Source organism: Aythya ferina, assembly GCF_964211825.1.
Source record: "Aythya ferina genome assembly, chromosome: 1".
Lineage (NCBI taxonomy): Eukaryota > Metazoa > Chordata > Aves > Anseriformes > Anatidae > Aythya > Aythya ferina.
In genome coordinates, this window is record NC_140296.1 from 3,489,665 (window position 1) to 3,501,086 (window position 11,422).

The window sequence follows — 11,422 nt, forward strand, 5'->3', positions numbered from 1 at the left end:
GCCATGTGGAGCCACCTGCCTGCACAGAGCAGAGACCAAAAGAGTTTCCTTCTTCCTCACCCTCCAATTCCTTGCCACATGTACCTTTCAGAAGCCCATAAACAGTCCTGCCCTCCTCACTACATGTATGTAGGTTTTTATCTTCCTTTTGAGTCAATCTCACTAGCCCCACCGTCATTCTGTTGCTTTTCCTTAATTTCATCCTACTAAAAACTAACAAGGATCAAAGATGGCAATTGCTTCAGGGAAAAAAAAAAAAATCTCCTCACCCCTCTCACCGATTAACAACATCAGACCCAATTTTCAGAAAGATATTTAAGAGTTTTTAAAAATACTTTACCAGCTTATGTGCCAAATCCCAGCAGCGTCCAAGGGAATCGAGCACCCACGCACTTTCTGGATTCCCACTAGATGCCTACCCAAATCTTTTAGTACGTAATCACATGAAACACTCCACTTTTGTTCTCAAGGTTAGGCACTCAAAGTGCTGCTAAAACAGTCCCTGAATGTTCCCAATGAAACCCACAGGCTACTACCAGAGTTATGTCCCCAGGTTACTAAAAAAAAAATGACCAGATTTTTTTTTGTTGTTGTAGTTCCTTCATGTTCAGCAGATCTCACCAAATACCTGCTGCACAGTTCCTGATTCTTTTTCACCTTGCTTTCATCCTGGCCATGGCACAAATACTGCCAGTCTCTGTACGTATTTCAGGCTGTTCAGATTTGTGTTTTCCTGTTCACCCTTGGGCCTGCTGCTTTCTGTGTTGCCCTTTACACCTGCATGACAAAAGAAAGCACTTCACCTCTCCATCATAGTTGTTTTATTCTCTCTGGGAGCCTTTATGGACAGCTTTTAGGTGGAAGGCGACAGAGGATGTCAGCACCTTGATGAACAAGGCGGGATCATTTGTACAACAGATGACTCCTGCACTACACCACTTCAGTTATGAACCGAAGGACTGAAAGGTGAATGGAGCACAGGCCACCACCAGAATTATTTAATAACATCAGTTAAACTGGCAGCAGTATTAGCACCTTAATTCTGTCTTGGATGAAAATTAATGTTTCAGGAGGACACCAACAAGATGTTTGGTCCCAGATGAAAGTTTATAACCTGTTGTGGAAAGCATCCTTTCATTTCTGAATCATCTGATTACTAGAAAGCATATAATGCTCACAAGATACTATGCAGGCAAATGATGGGAAACCCCAAAAATGCTCTGCTACACCAAGATGTGCATTTGGAAAGCATTCCCTAGGCAAAGCCTGGAAGTCCTTGCTTCACTTTCACTTCACTTTCAGCAACCTGGTCTAGAGGAAGGTTTCCCAGCCCATGGCAGGGGATGGAAGTAGATGATCTTGACCCAAAGAGATGATCTTTGGGTCCCTTCCAACCCAAATGATAGGGATTACAAGCATTGTGCTTCCACGTTAGCATGCCTAAATGTGCTCAGCTATGAGCACCTTCACCCCCTGATCACAGCCCCCCAAAAAAGCTCAAGCATGCTCCCAGCAGGTGGAGAGGGAACTGTCCTGTCCTTTCATTATGCCCTCAGTCTCCAAGACAACGCAGATTCAGAGTTATGCTCCTAATATTCATTTTTAGCTGACCACATCAAAAAGAAAACAGCTGCCAACAGCCACATCCTCACTTTATAGTTTTGTGATGAGATGGGGCGGAGGGGAGGGTTGGTTTCTGGAAAAAAAAAAAAGGCAAACACAAGTTTCTAATCTGTTAATCAAGAAGAATGCAAAGTCAACCACAGATTCTTTCCTTCTGAATTTGTAGGGTTAGTTCATTAGAAAATTTAGGATCACAGCTCTTACAGAGAGGCCAAACAGTTTTTATGCTGAAGCTCGCACAAGTTAAGCTGGAGAAGCCTTCTACTGCTCACCCCATTGATATCCCAGTGAACAGAAAAACATTAATAAGAGCCCAACCAGTGAAGTGCATGAATTTACAGGAGAGGAGGATGACAGACCAGAGATCACACATGTCAAGGGATTTACCTGTGCCTACATGAGGTACAGGTGGAACGGATTTTATGATCTCAAGTCTTCAAAAGCAAACACAGCTACACCGCAGGTAGGATGAGATCACCTCGCTGAAGTCACTGCTCCTGGATACTGAGCCAAAATAACAGGGAGGGATTCAGAGGGCAACTGAACATCAGCAGATACTCAAGACATGCACTGTTATATTAAACGTGAAGCTTGATGACAGAAGTAAGTATGATGTTAAGAGCACAAAAAAATTGCCTCTTGGATAAAATTGTTTTAATCTCTGTCACCACTACCTCCCGAACCACATACTGATTTATGCCACATGTCAGCATCTGACCACATTTTTCTGGAGTGACAAAAAAAAAAAAAAAAAAAAACAACACCAAAAACCAGCTCTCACAAGCACTGTTGGTGGCTTTTGGACCAAGTCCCAGGATGAATAAGTATTGGATCAGATGGCAGGCAGGGCTCTTGCAGGATGTACCTCGTATGACAAAAGGACTGGGCATCTAAAATAGGCATCTAAAGGGGCATCTAAAATAAATCGGATGTTTTTATTTAAGGAAAAAAGAAACCATGATCCTGACAATGCCATAATCAGCTGCAGGAGATGAAGCAAACTCAAGCTGAGATCATTTCAACATGAGCGTTTTTTAAACAGACAATAACATTAAAAGTGGTTATAGCACACAAGGAAAGAAATTTTTGGTTGGATCAAGAAAATGAGTGAGCTCTTACAAATATGGCCAGCTCATCATTTCTGAATGTTTATCTTTTGCAACTCATGGACGCATTTCAGGGACACAAACACAGACTGAATGAAAAAGCTGGCACTTGAAAGTCAACAAAAAGAGCTAATGAGATGTCTGATCTTTAAACCTATACTTGCCTTTTTTTTTTTATTTCTGCTACCCTGACCCTCCAAAACCCGTCTTCATGATGAGTAAATCAGAAACAAGTTTTGGGAGGGGAGGCTGTTACCGCGAGCTGGCAGGATGCTGTTTCAGCAAGTACCACTTCCATGTGAAAGCCCGAAGTCCTACTATGACAGTGCAGTGAGTCACCGAAGAATGTAGACACTGCTTAATGCTAAAAATTGACACTGTTTTGCTTTGTCTAACTGGAGGAAGTGCCTTTATTGAACCTAGAATTCAAACGCTGCCTATGACCGTCTGCCTCCCTTTAAAGGCAGCCTACACAGAATATAACGCTTGTGTTCTTCTTGCTGGCTTCCAGAAAAGCCTTGGAGGAATCTTAGCCTTTTTTTTTTTGCTTTTTTCTTCTTGAAGAAAAAGCCATTCCCTCAGCCCTTCCAAATGAAATCCCCACATTTAGAGATTTCCAAGTGTCCCGGCAGCAAAATTGCTTTCGTGATAGAGGAACTCAATGAGCCTAAGGTTTCTTCCCCATGTCCAACCTTTATGCCCCTCCCAAGCCCTGCAGCAGCTGCTTCTTATTGGGGTGGAAGACAAAGCACACTACCTCCCTACTGCTCATCTGCGTGTGATCAGCATCTTCAGGACCGCAGATGTTTTAGGGCTCCATCTCTCATCAGTCTCGACGATGGCGAGGGAAAGCAAAGATCGACAGGAGACGAACAAGGTTACTGTAGGAAGGGAGAAGGGAAAAAAAAAAAAAAGACAGGCTTTAAGAGATACCGTAAAGGAATAGAAACAGAGGGATGGAAAAAAAAAAAAAAAAAAACAGAAGGAATGCAAAAGTTAGTTCCCACGTACACACTGAGTTACATTTAATAGGATTGCCAGTGCTCCCAGATACGAAAGGAGAGACAGCAGCCCAACACTGCCAGGCTACAGCTTCATCAAGATACAGCATCAATTTTGCTCATCTGAATGTCTTCAAAATCTTGTTTAGACAGCATGAACATGAGCAAGGGAGCTAGGGATTAAAGCCAGACAGGAAAAGTAGTTCTGTTCCCATCCTTTCATTCCTTTTGGCACTGGTTTAATAGTGGAGGAGACTTCTGCTGCTTCTTGTGAGTTTCGTTCAGCCTTTTTAATTATTATCTCTGCTATCGAGAGTCAAAAATTGCATAGGAGAAGAATTTGTAAGGTAGAAGACTGCAATTTTTACCTGTCACCTTATTACCAAGACACGTAGGCTGATGCAACGATGAGAAATTCGATGAGCCAGAAATTAGAAAAGATGTTTTTTTATGAGATCAATGTCACTGTGATACAACTGCTATCACTGGTGCTGCAGTTCAACCCCTCCTTCTTCCCTTCACAACTTCTCTGGCTTTCTGTAAGGCTACCCAGGGAAGATTTTGGTGATTGTGCAGGACTCATTTATACTAAGCTGGTGTTAAGATGCTCTAGACACCCTCACTTTCCCACCCAAAATTAGGAAATGGAGGCTCAGCCTTGCTTCAATCTCATTATTTAAGTCTTCAAGGCACATTTGGCTCGATTTCTGACATTTTTCTCTCCGGATAGGAGTGGGAGAAGTCTCCTTTGTGTGACACAGATTTTTGCATAGCTTTCTCATCCCCAGAAGCTTGGAGCTGAACAGGACGACCAAACACCTTACCACACCCCCACAACATGCATGCATTTTTACCAAAGAACCTCGGCAGTTTGATTATCAGAAAAGCAAATGGCTTAAATGAAGGGTTATGGAGCATGATAACCAGCCATTTCCAGGCTGCCCCCTTTTAGCTCAGCTCCCAAAGCCTTCCCGTTATCATCTGTTGCAATGCCACGGAAGCAAGGCTGAAATTGAACTCGCATCTTATTCCCAAGCGGGGCCGAAGTCAACACAACAGCAAGGCCAAACGGGGATGTGAGCTCTAAGTTGTGGTTAGCATTTTGTGGTTTCAACAGGAAAGTTAGCTCCCCCGGGCAGTCCAGCAAGACAATCGAATCAAACATTTGTGGGAAAAAAAAATTAGCAGTGACCACATCCATTAAAAGTGCCGTTTGGTACAGCCCTCAGAGAATCTGTACTAAATAATCACTCCAGGGTCTTCATTTCATGTCTTCATCCTCCTCCAGCCCACTCCTGCACGGAAACCCAGTGTTCCTACCGCAATTCCTCATTTCAGCAAAAAGTGCCAAGGGCCAAGTGCTTCAACCCATCTCCAGGAAATCCTTTATTAGAGAGATTATTTGAACAAAGCACGATACTGAGTAAAAACAAAACCAGAGATTAACATTGGAAATTAAGCCTAAAGTCATTTAAACTTCCATAAGAGCAACAAATCCGTAGCCTGAAAACTACATTTCTGCGTTATAACAGATATATATTTCTGAATAATAAAGAAAAATGTCACACTTCCTTTTTATGAACTAACATTCCCTTTCCCAAACTTGTTTCTTGAGTTCCTGAGCTTAAGTTTCCCTCAATAGGCTTTGTTTTTAAATAGATTTGTCTGATTTTCTAAAACTAAATTGAATATCTGCCTTTTGACCTTAACTATAGAGTCATCATTTCAGTGATACACTTTATTACTCACTCCCAATTAAAACAACTTTTAGCCAGTACATACTATGACTAAGTCTTCCAGTTTATTTAAAACAATGGTCTATTAAAAACAACATTTGACTAAATAAAACGCAGACAAACTTGGGCTACAATAAGAGTTAACACATTCTGTGGTTAGCAAAGGAAACGATGCTAAAATTTGCCTTGAGTGAGGTGTTCCTGAAAGGATAAGGACATGGAAATTGTTCTATTTCCAGAAGAACTGCAAAATGTAATGGATGTTTTATAATTGAGTGTCTTATTAATTTTAATGAACTAATAAATATTGCATTTCAAATTTGTATGTGCCCATTGGCTGCTCATTCCTTTTTGTGCTATGTACTCCCTGGTCTTTGCAGCTGTTCAATTCACCTTTTATTGCGAAGGAACGTCTGACTTCAGACTCAGGTGAGCAGTTTAATGAACTAGAATAAGCAAGGGATACATTATAAGCCTGGCTTCATTTTTTTTCCCTTCTAACTCAACAGAGAGAGTTACAGAGCTCAGCAATGGCCCCAAACGCATGCGACAAAGGAACAGGGCCTTGAGCTGAAACAAACCCAGTAGCTTCAGTAGGACAGACCGGATTTACTGGGACAAAAGGATCTACTCTTCCCTGCTTGCTGGTGGAGGAAACCAGTTTATCCTTCATCCCAAACAAATCTGAATTACGGGCACGCACGAAGTCTACACTCGGCTCTGACGTAGCTTCTCCAAAGGAAGACTGAAGTAAGACATTCTTGAAATACCTACTAAAGGCAAACGACAGATTCATCCTGGCACAAAGCCTTTAAATTAAACTTGCTGATGAAACTGCAGAACGTTCTCTTACAGATAGCTGGGAAAATAAATCCCATTTTTACAAAAAGAATCATTTTTCCAAGCAGCTTGAGTCAAGTGGCCAAGAGACTCATATCTTAAGATCAGCAGAGAATGTAATGTGCTAGTGCAGAAAAATATATTGGAAATTCTTTATGCTAAAGAAACAATAATGTATTTCATGTTATACAAAGCTTTCTGTGGGTAAACGAGGAGAAAGAACGTTTGCAGCAAGACACCAGTTCAAGGGAAAGATATTTCTTACTCCAGCTCCTGTTTCGTGAATAGGATGCACGCCCTAAGAAACGTGCTCGATCAAAAGAGCCACCATATAAAATACTTTTGTGAAACTTACAGTCATTACAAGAACTGACAGCTCAAGGCCCTACTCGCAGAAAGTAACTCCAAGGTGGTGCTGTTACTCCTTCAGAAGGAGTAAGGACTTTACATCACCTGGGAACTGTGGACAGTACATACATCAAGCTCACACGAGCAGGAGGCAACGCTTTAGGGTAAACCCAGGCAACTCTCCTTGCCCCCAAAACACACACAGTACGAATAGGAATTATTTTCCTCCCGCATTATCCATTTCGGTTACATGTATGAACTAATTTCATGGAAAAAGAAGAGAACAAAACACAAAACGCTTGTACACAACATGGATTTGCCACTTGACTTGCTCACAGTCCATAGCTAAAGGCCAAGATCAAGGAGATGTTTGCAGCTCTATGTCATATAATTCAAGGTAGGCACGATTTATCACATGCCATGCCTCTTACACTTTAATCGGGATCACAAAGGACTATTGTAGGAAGAATTATTTCCTTTTCAGAAAGTACATCTGTGTACTGCTTCGGCAATCTTCTGAATTGGTCTTTTTTTCCCCAAATAGGACTTCAATTCTATCCCACCAGCGATTTTTTTCTCTTTTTTTTTTCCATCACCTGAGATGCTAAAGGGACACGTCATTTGCAGCTTCGTGACTTCACTGATGCTAGCCTAGATGTAGGAAGAAGAGTGACTTTAAGGCAGTAATACCGGTGGTAAGGGTGAAATAAACTGGCTTTATAGCAGGTCCAAAGAGCACGGATGGCAAGATGGAACGAAAGCATGGAAGTACAGTTATCGTTTAACCTGTGTCTAAGACAAGATGAAAGAGATAGAGAATGGCCATCACTGGTTATATGACAGGAAGCCAGAACACAAGGACTGCCAGTTTAAACAGCTCTTCCACAGCCCAGCCACTTTACCAGAAGTATATTGGTACGTAAACCAGACCTCCCTACTTCCACTGTTTCATCAAATTCCCCTGGAAACGCACTTAATCGGATGGCTCTTTTTTGGTTTCCCCTTGCCCAGCCCAAGCAAACAATTGCTAAAAGGAAGGGGACTCAGGGAAGCTGTGAGAATCCACTGCTTTCGCCAGAGGGTTTGGTGCATCCCCAAATTGAGATGGGTAGGAGAAAATCCCCCGAGCTACCTGCCTCATACACCGCAGCAGGCAACGAGTACAACGAGCCATCAGCATTTTTTCGAGTGCAACTCTCTGACCTATTTTAAAACGCCTACTGGAGGATGAGACATAGCGTGTCCTAAAAGGGCCTTTTTCCTTTCTGCGGATGATACAGAGAGCTCGGAGCAGCGATACTGCCATCAAGGGACTCCCACGAAGGGTCCCCAAACAGTGACATTCAGCCGAAAAGGAGCCAGAGCACAGCACAGAATAGAAAATCACAGCATGGCAGGACCCAGGCTGCATCTACAGCTCCAAGGATGTGCCCAGGGAAGGAGAGGACAAAAATAAAGCATCCTTCCCTTGCACAAAGCCAGGAGCCCTTGTCGCCAGTGCTGCCCCTCGCAGCCCCAGTGTCCACATCTACGCGTGCCGCGCGCAGCTGCAGCCAAGCTCAGGAATACGAAAGGGCATACGAAAAGCAGCCCAAATGATTTTCTCCATACGAGCAAGCGCCAACACAAGCAGAACATTATCTACATTCTCCCCAATTCCTCCACAGGCCAAATATGTGAGCCCAGCTCCTTGCCCAGCACACAAGAAGGGCTGTCAGACAGTGCAAATCTGGCACACAACATTCTTTCGCCTTCCCACAGAGGTTAAAAAGCCAGCAAGAGATATCCCTGTACATGTCAAAGGGCTAAATACTGACTAAGGTTTAAAGAAATACGTGTTTTCTTTATAGATGCTCAGCCTCGGCCCGTTCCTTGCGCCTCCTCACGAGGAGGGGTTGTTTTGCAGGCCCTTTGCAAAGTGCACTTGCTTCTCTTATCAGCTGTGGTTGACAGGATGAGCTGCAAACCCCGATCACTTGAAGGGTGGAGCTCGGGATCCAGCATTTTGCTGCTGAGAACAGCCTGCTTCAACCCCAGGTGGTTCTGCACACCCTTAAAATATAAAGAAACTGGGCCGTAACAGCTGCGGTTCTGAAATTACGCTGAGTTCCCACACCTAGGAAGTGAGACAAGGTGCAGAAAAGAGAAAGAAGCCACACCAAAGATCACTCATATATAAAGCTAAAAAAATAATAATAATTTAGATAGCAAACTGGGTGAAATTCATGCTTTTGTAGTCAAAGCTGAGAAAGCTCTGCACAAACCTGGAAGAGGATCCACGAGAATCAGAAGAAATCAAAGAGTTTTTTTAACCTTTTAGGCAAAAAAAAAAAATAATAAAAAAAAAAAGTTAGCATTTTCAGCCTATGGCAAACAAGGCAGTCAAAACCACAATCAACAAGAAATGTATTTTCACTCGTGGAAGTTACACATGGGTTGTTCCACGTTTCTTCTAACACCCCCATGATGAAGAGCGTGAGCCGAAAGCCTCGCGTGTCCTCCCCTTTTTTTCTCAGCAACATCCAAATCACACAGTACTCAAAGATTTCTCATCGTCATGCTACAAAAGAGCATCTTCCTCTTCAATTTTACTCTTGGCTTTCCCTTCCCAGTCCACAAACAGTAGTTACATCACCTCCTTTGACACAGCCTCTCCCCACAGGGCTCGGGAAGGCTGAATACCTGCCTGGCTTAAGAGTTTCTCACCCTAAACTTATCTGCCCTGTGTAACATAGCTGGAGAACAAGAGACAGGGGCAATCCCCAGCTTAACAAATTCAGCATTCGGCCACATTTAAGTTCCCTCCGTGCTGCCTGTTCTCCCTGGAGAGACAAGCTCGCCCTCTCTGACTAATCCACAGAAAACGCAGAGGGAGAAATTCATTTCCAAGCGGACACCCGCTCGAATTGTTCCACCAGGAGGAGTTTTTGCCAGCTTTTATCCTAAAAACCCACGAGCGAGACCCCCCGTTAAAGGATGTCGGAGCAGTCCAGCACCAGGAAACTCCAGGAATGGGGACGGAGGAGGCAATTTGGCGAGAGGCGGCCGTGAGTCACTGTGCAAAGAGTGAAACTGCGAGCAAAGAGAACAAACACCCTTCCGCCTGTGCCCGGCACGGCCGTTTCACCCTGCTGCCATGCCTTGCTTTCGCTTTAAAAAGCTTGGCTGCACCTCTTTTCCACTTGTTCTTGATCTAATATGTAATAGGGACAGACACCCGGCGTGCCTAATAACCCCATAAAGTGCAGAGTTGCCACCTGGTAGCAAGCCCCCAGCACGGGGAGAGGTCCTGATGTCTTTTTATAAGTAAATCTTGCTCCTGCAGAAGAAGAACTGGAGGTGAGGGCTGAAGAAATGAGGCAGAAATGCTCAGCAGGGGCCAACGCACCACGGCACGCAGAGGGATGGAGGCAGCTCTCCCCGTTTTTTGGGATCGCTCAATCCCACCAAGAAAAGCAGAGAACGGGGGTTTTGCAGGCGGAGAGCTGGGGATTTGGGGCTTTTCTGTGCATGGGGAAGGGAGGAGAGTTGCAGCCCCAGGAGCTCGTCCTTGGGGCTCTCAGAGAGCACCCAGAGGTGGCACTCATCCCGCAGGGTCCCTCCTGTCCCACTCACGGACAGAAGCCCCAAGCAGGGTGCTGGAGACCTCATTAAGGTCCCGTCCAGTGGGAATTACGCCCCGATCCCAAGCCCAGCTTGGCTTTTAGGGACTTTCATGGCAAAAAGCCACGACCTCAGACACGCACGTGGAGTGGGGTGGGGGGATGAGGGCAGACACGCTCCCACCTCCCCATCCTTGTGCACCAGCCACCCCAAAAACACCCCAAAGGGGCTGCGTCCCCCCATGGCTTCAGCTCCTCGCCTCTTTGGGGTCACCCCCCAGCACCCCCCTCCAGCCCCATTCAGGACGGGGGTGCTGGGCAAACCCCAGGGCTGAACCCCGAGCTCCCTCTCCCCAATCCTCTGCCCCAAACACCCCCAAAAAAAAATAAAAAACCCTGCACAACCCGGGGCTGGAGCCAAATCCCTTTGTTAAACAACCGAGCCGGGGAGGCAGGAGGGAGCCGGGCTGTGGGGAAAGAAGGGGGGCGCCCCTTTCCTAATTAAAAAAAAAAAATAAGAAAAAAAGAAAAAACAAGGGAAGAAGAGGAAGAAACAAATAAAAAGCCCTTCTCTCCACCCTTCCCGGGTGGGAAAGGGAGGAGAGGACTCACCTCCTGCCCGCTGCAAGGTGCCGCCGCCCGGCCCCGCTCCGCTGCGCTCCCCACGCCGCCCTCCGGCCGCCCCAGCGCCGCCTCCCTTCGCCCTCCCCGCCTTTGTCCCTGCCTCTGGCTCCGGGAGGGGGTCCCCGCCCCATTAACACCCCCCTAAAATCTCCCTAACACCCTCCCCCTACAGCCAAGGTGGGCTGGAGGGGCTGGGGGAGAGGCGGGGTCCCCTTATTCACACACACCCCATTCATTCCTCCTCCCCATTCATTCCTCCTCCCCCCCCCTCTCCCCAGCAAGCCAGGATAAAAAGTTGCTTTTTGTATTATTTTTATATATTTACCACCCCCCTAACTCCAAGATTGGCTGCCGGGGCTGGGGGAGAGGCAAGGTCCCCCCATTTCCCCTCCCCATTCATCCCCTCACCCCCATTCCTTCCTCCCCCCATTCATTCTCCCCACCCCCAGCAAACCCAGGTGAAAAGTTTGTTTGTTTGTTTGTTTGTTTTTATATTATTTTTATATATTTACCACCCCCTTACCTCCAAGGTGGGCTGCTGG

The 11,422-nt window shown here is 45.4% G+C and overlaps 1 protein-coding gene across 4 annotated transcripts in view; it reads right to left on the reverse strand.

Moving 5' to 3' along the window:
* Window positions 1-10,955, reverse strand: part of PAK1 (p21 (RAC1) activated kinase 1) — a 68,916-nt gene extending 57,961 nt beyond the window's left edge. The window contains exons 1-2 of one of the 4 annotated variants that reach the window (XM_084524602.1): window positions 10,869-10,955; window positions 3,487-3,610 (exon numbers count right to left, since the gene is read on the reverse strand). The gene's annotated coding sequence lies outside the window, so the exon portion shown is untranslated. Of the gene's footprint in view, window positions 1-2,010; window positions 2,032-3,486; window positions 3,611-10,868 lie in introns of those variants that run through there. The other 3 variants (XM_084524605.1, XM_084524603.1, XM_084524604.1) reach the window with 3 other exon arrangements.
* Between the last annotated feature and the right edge of the window lie 467 nt (window positions 10,956-11,422).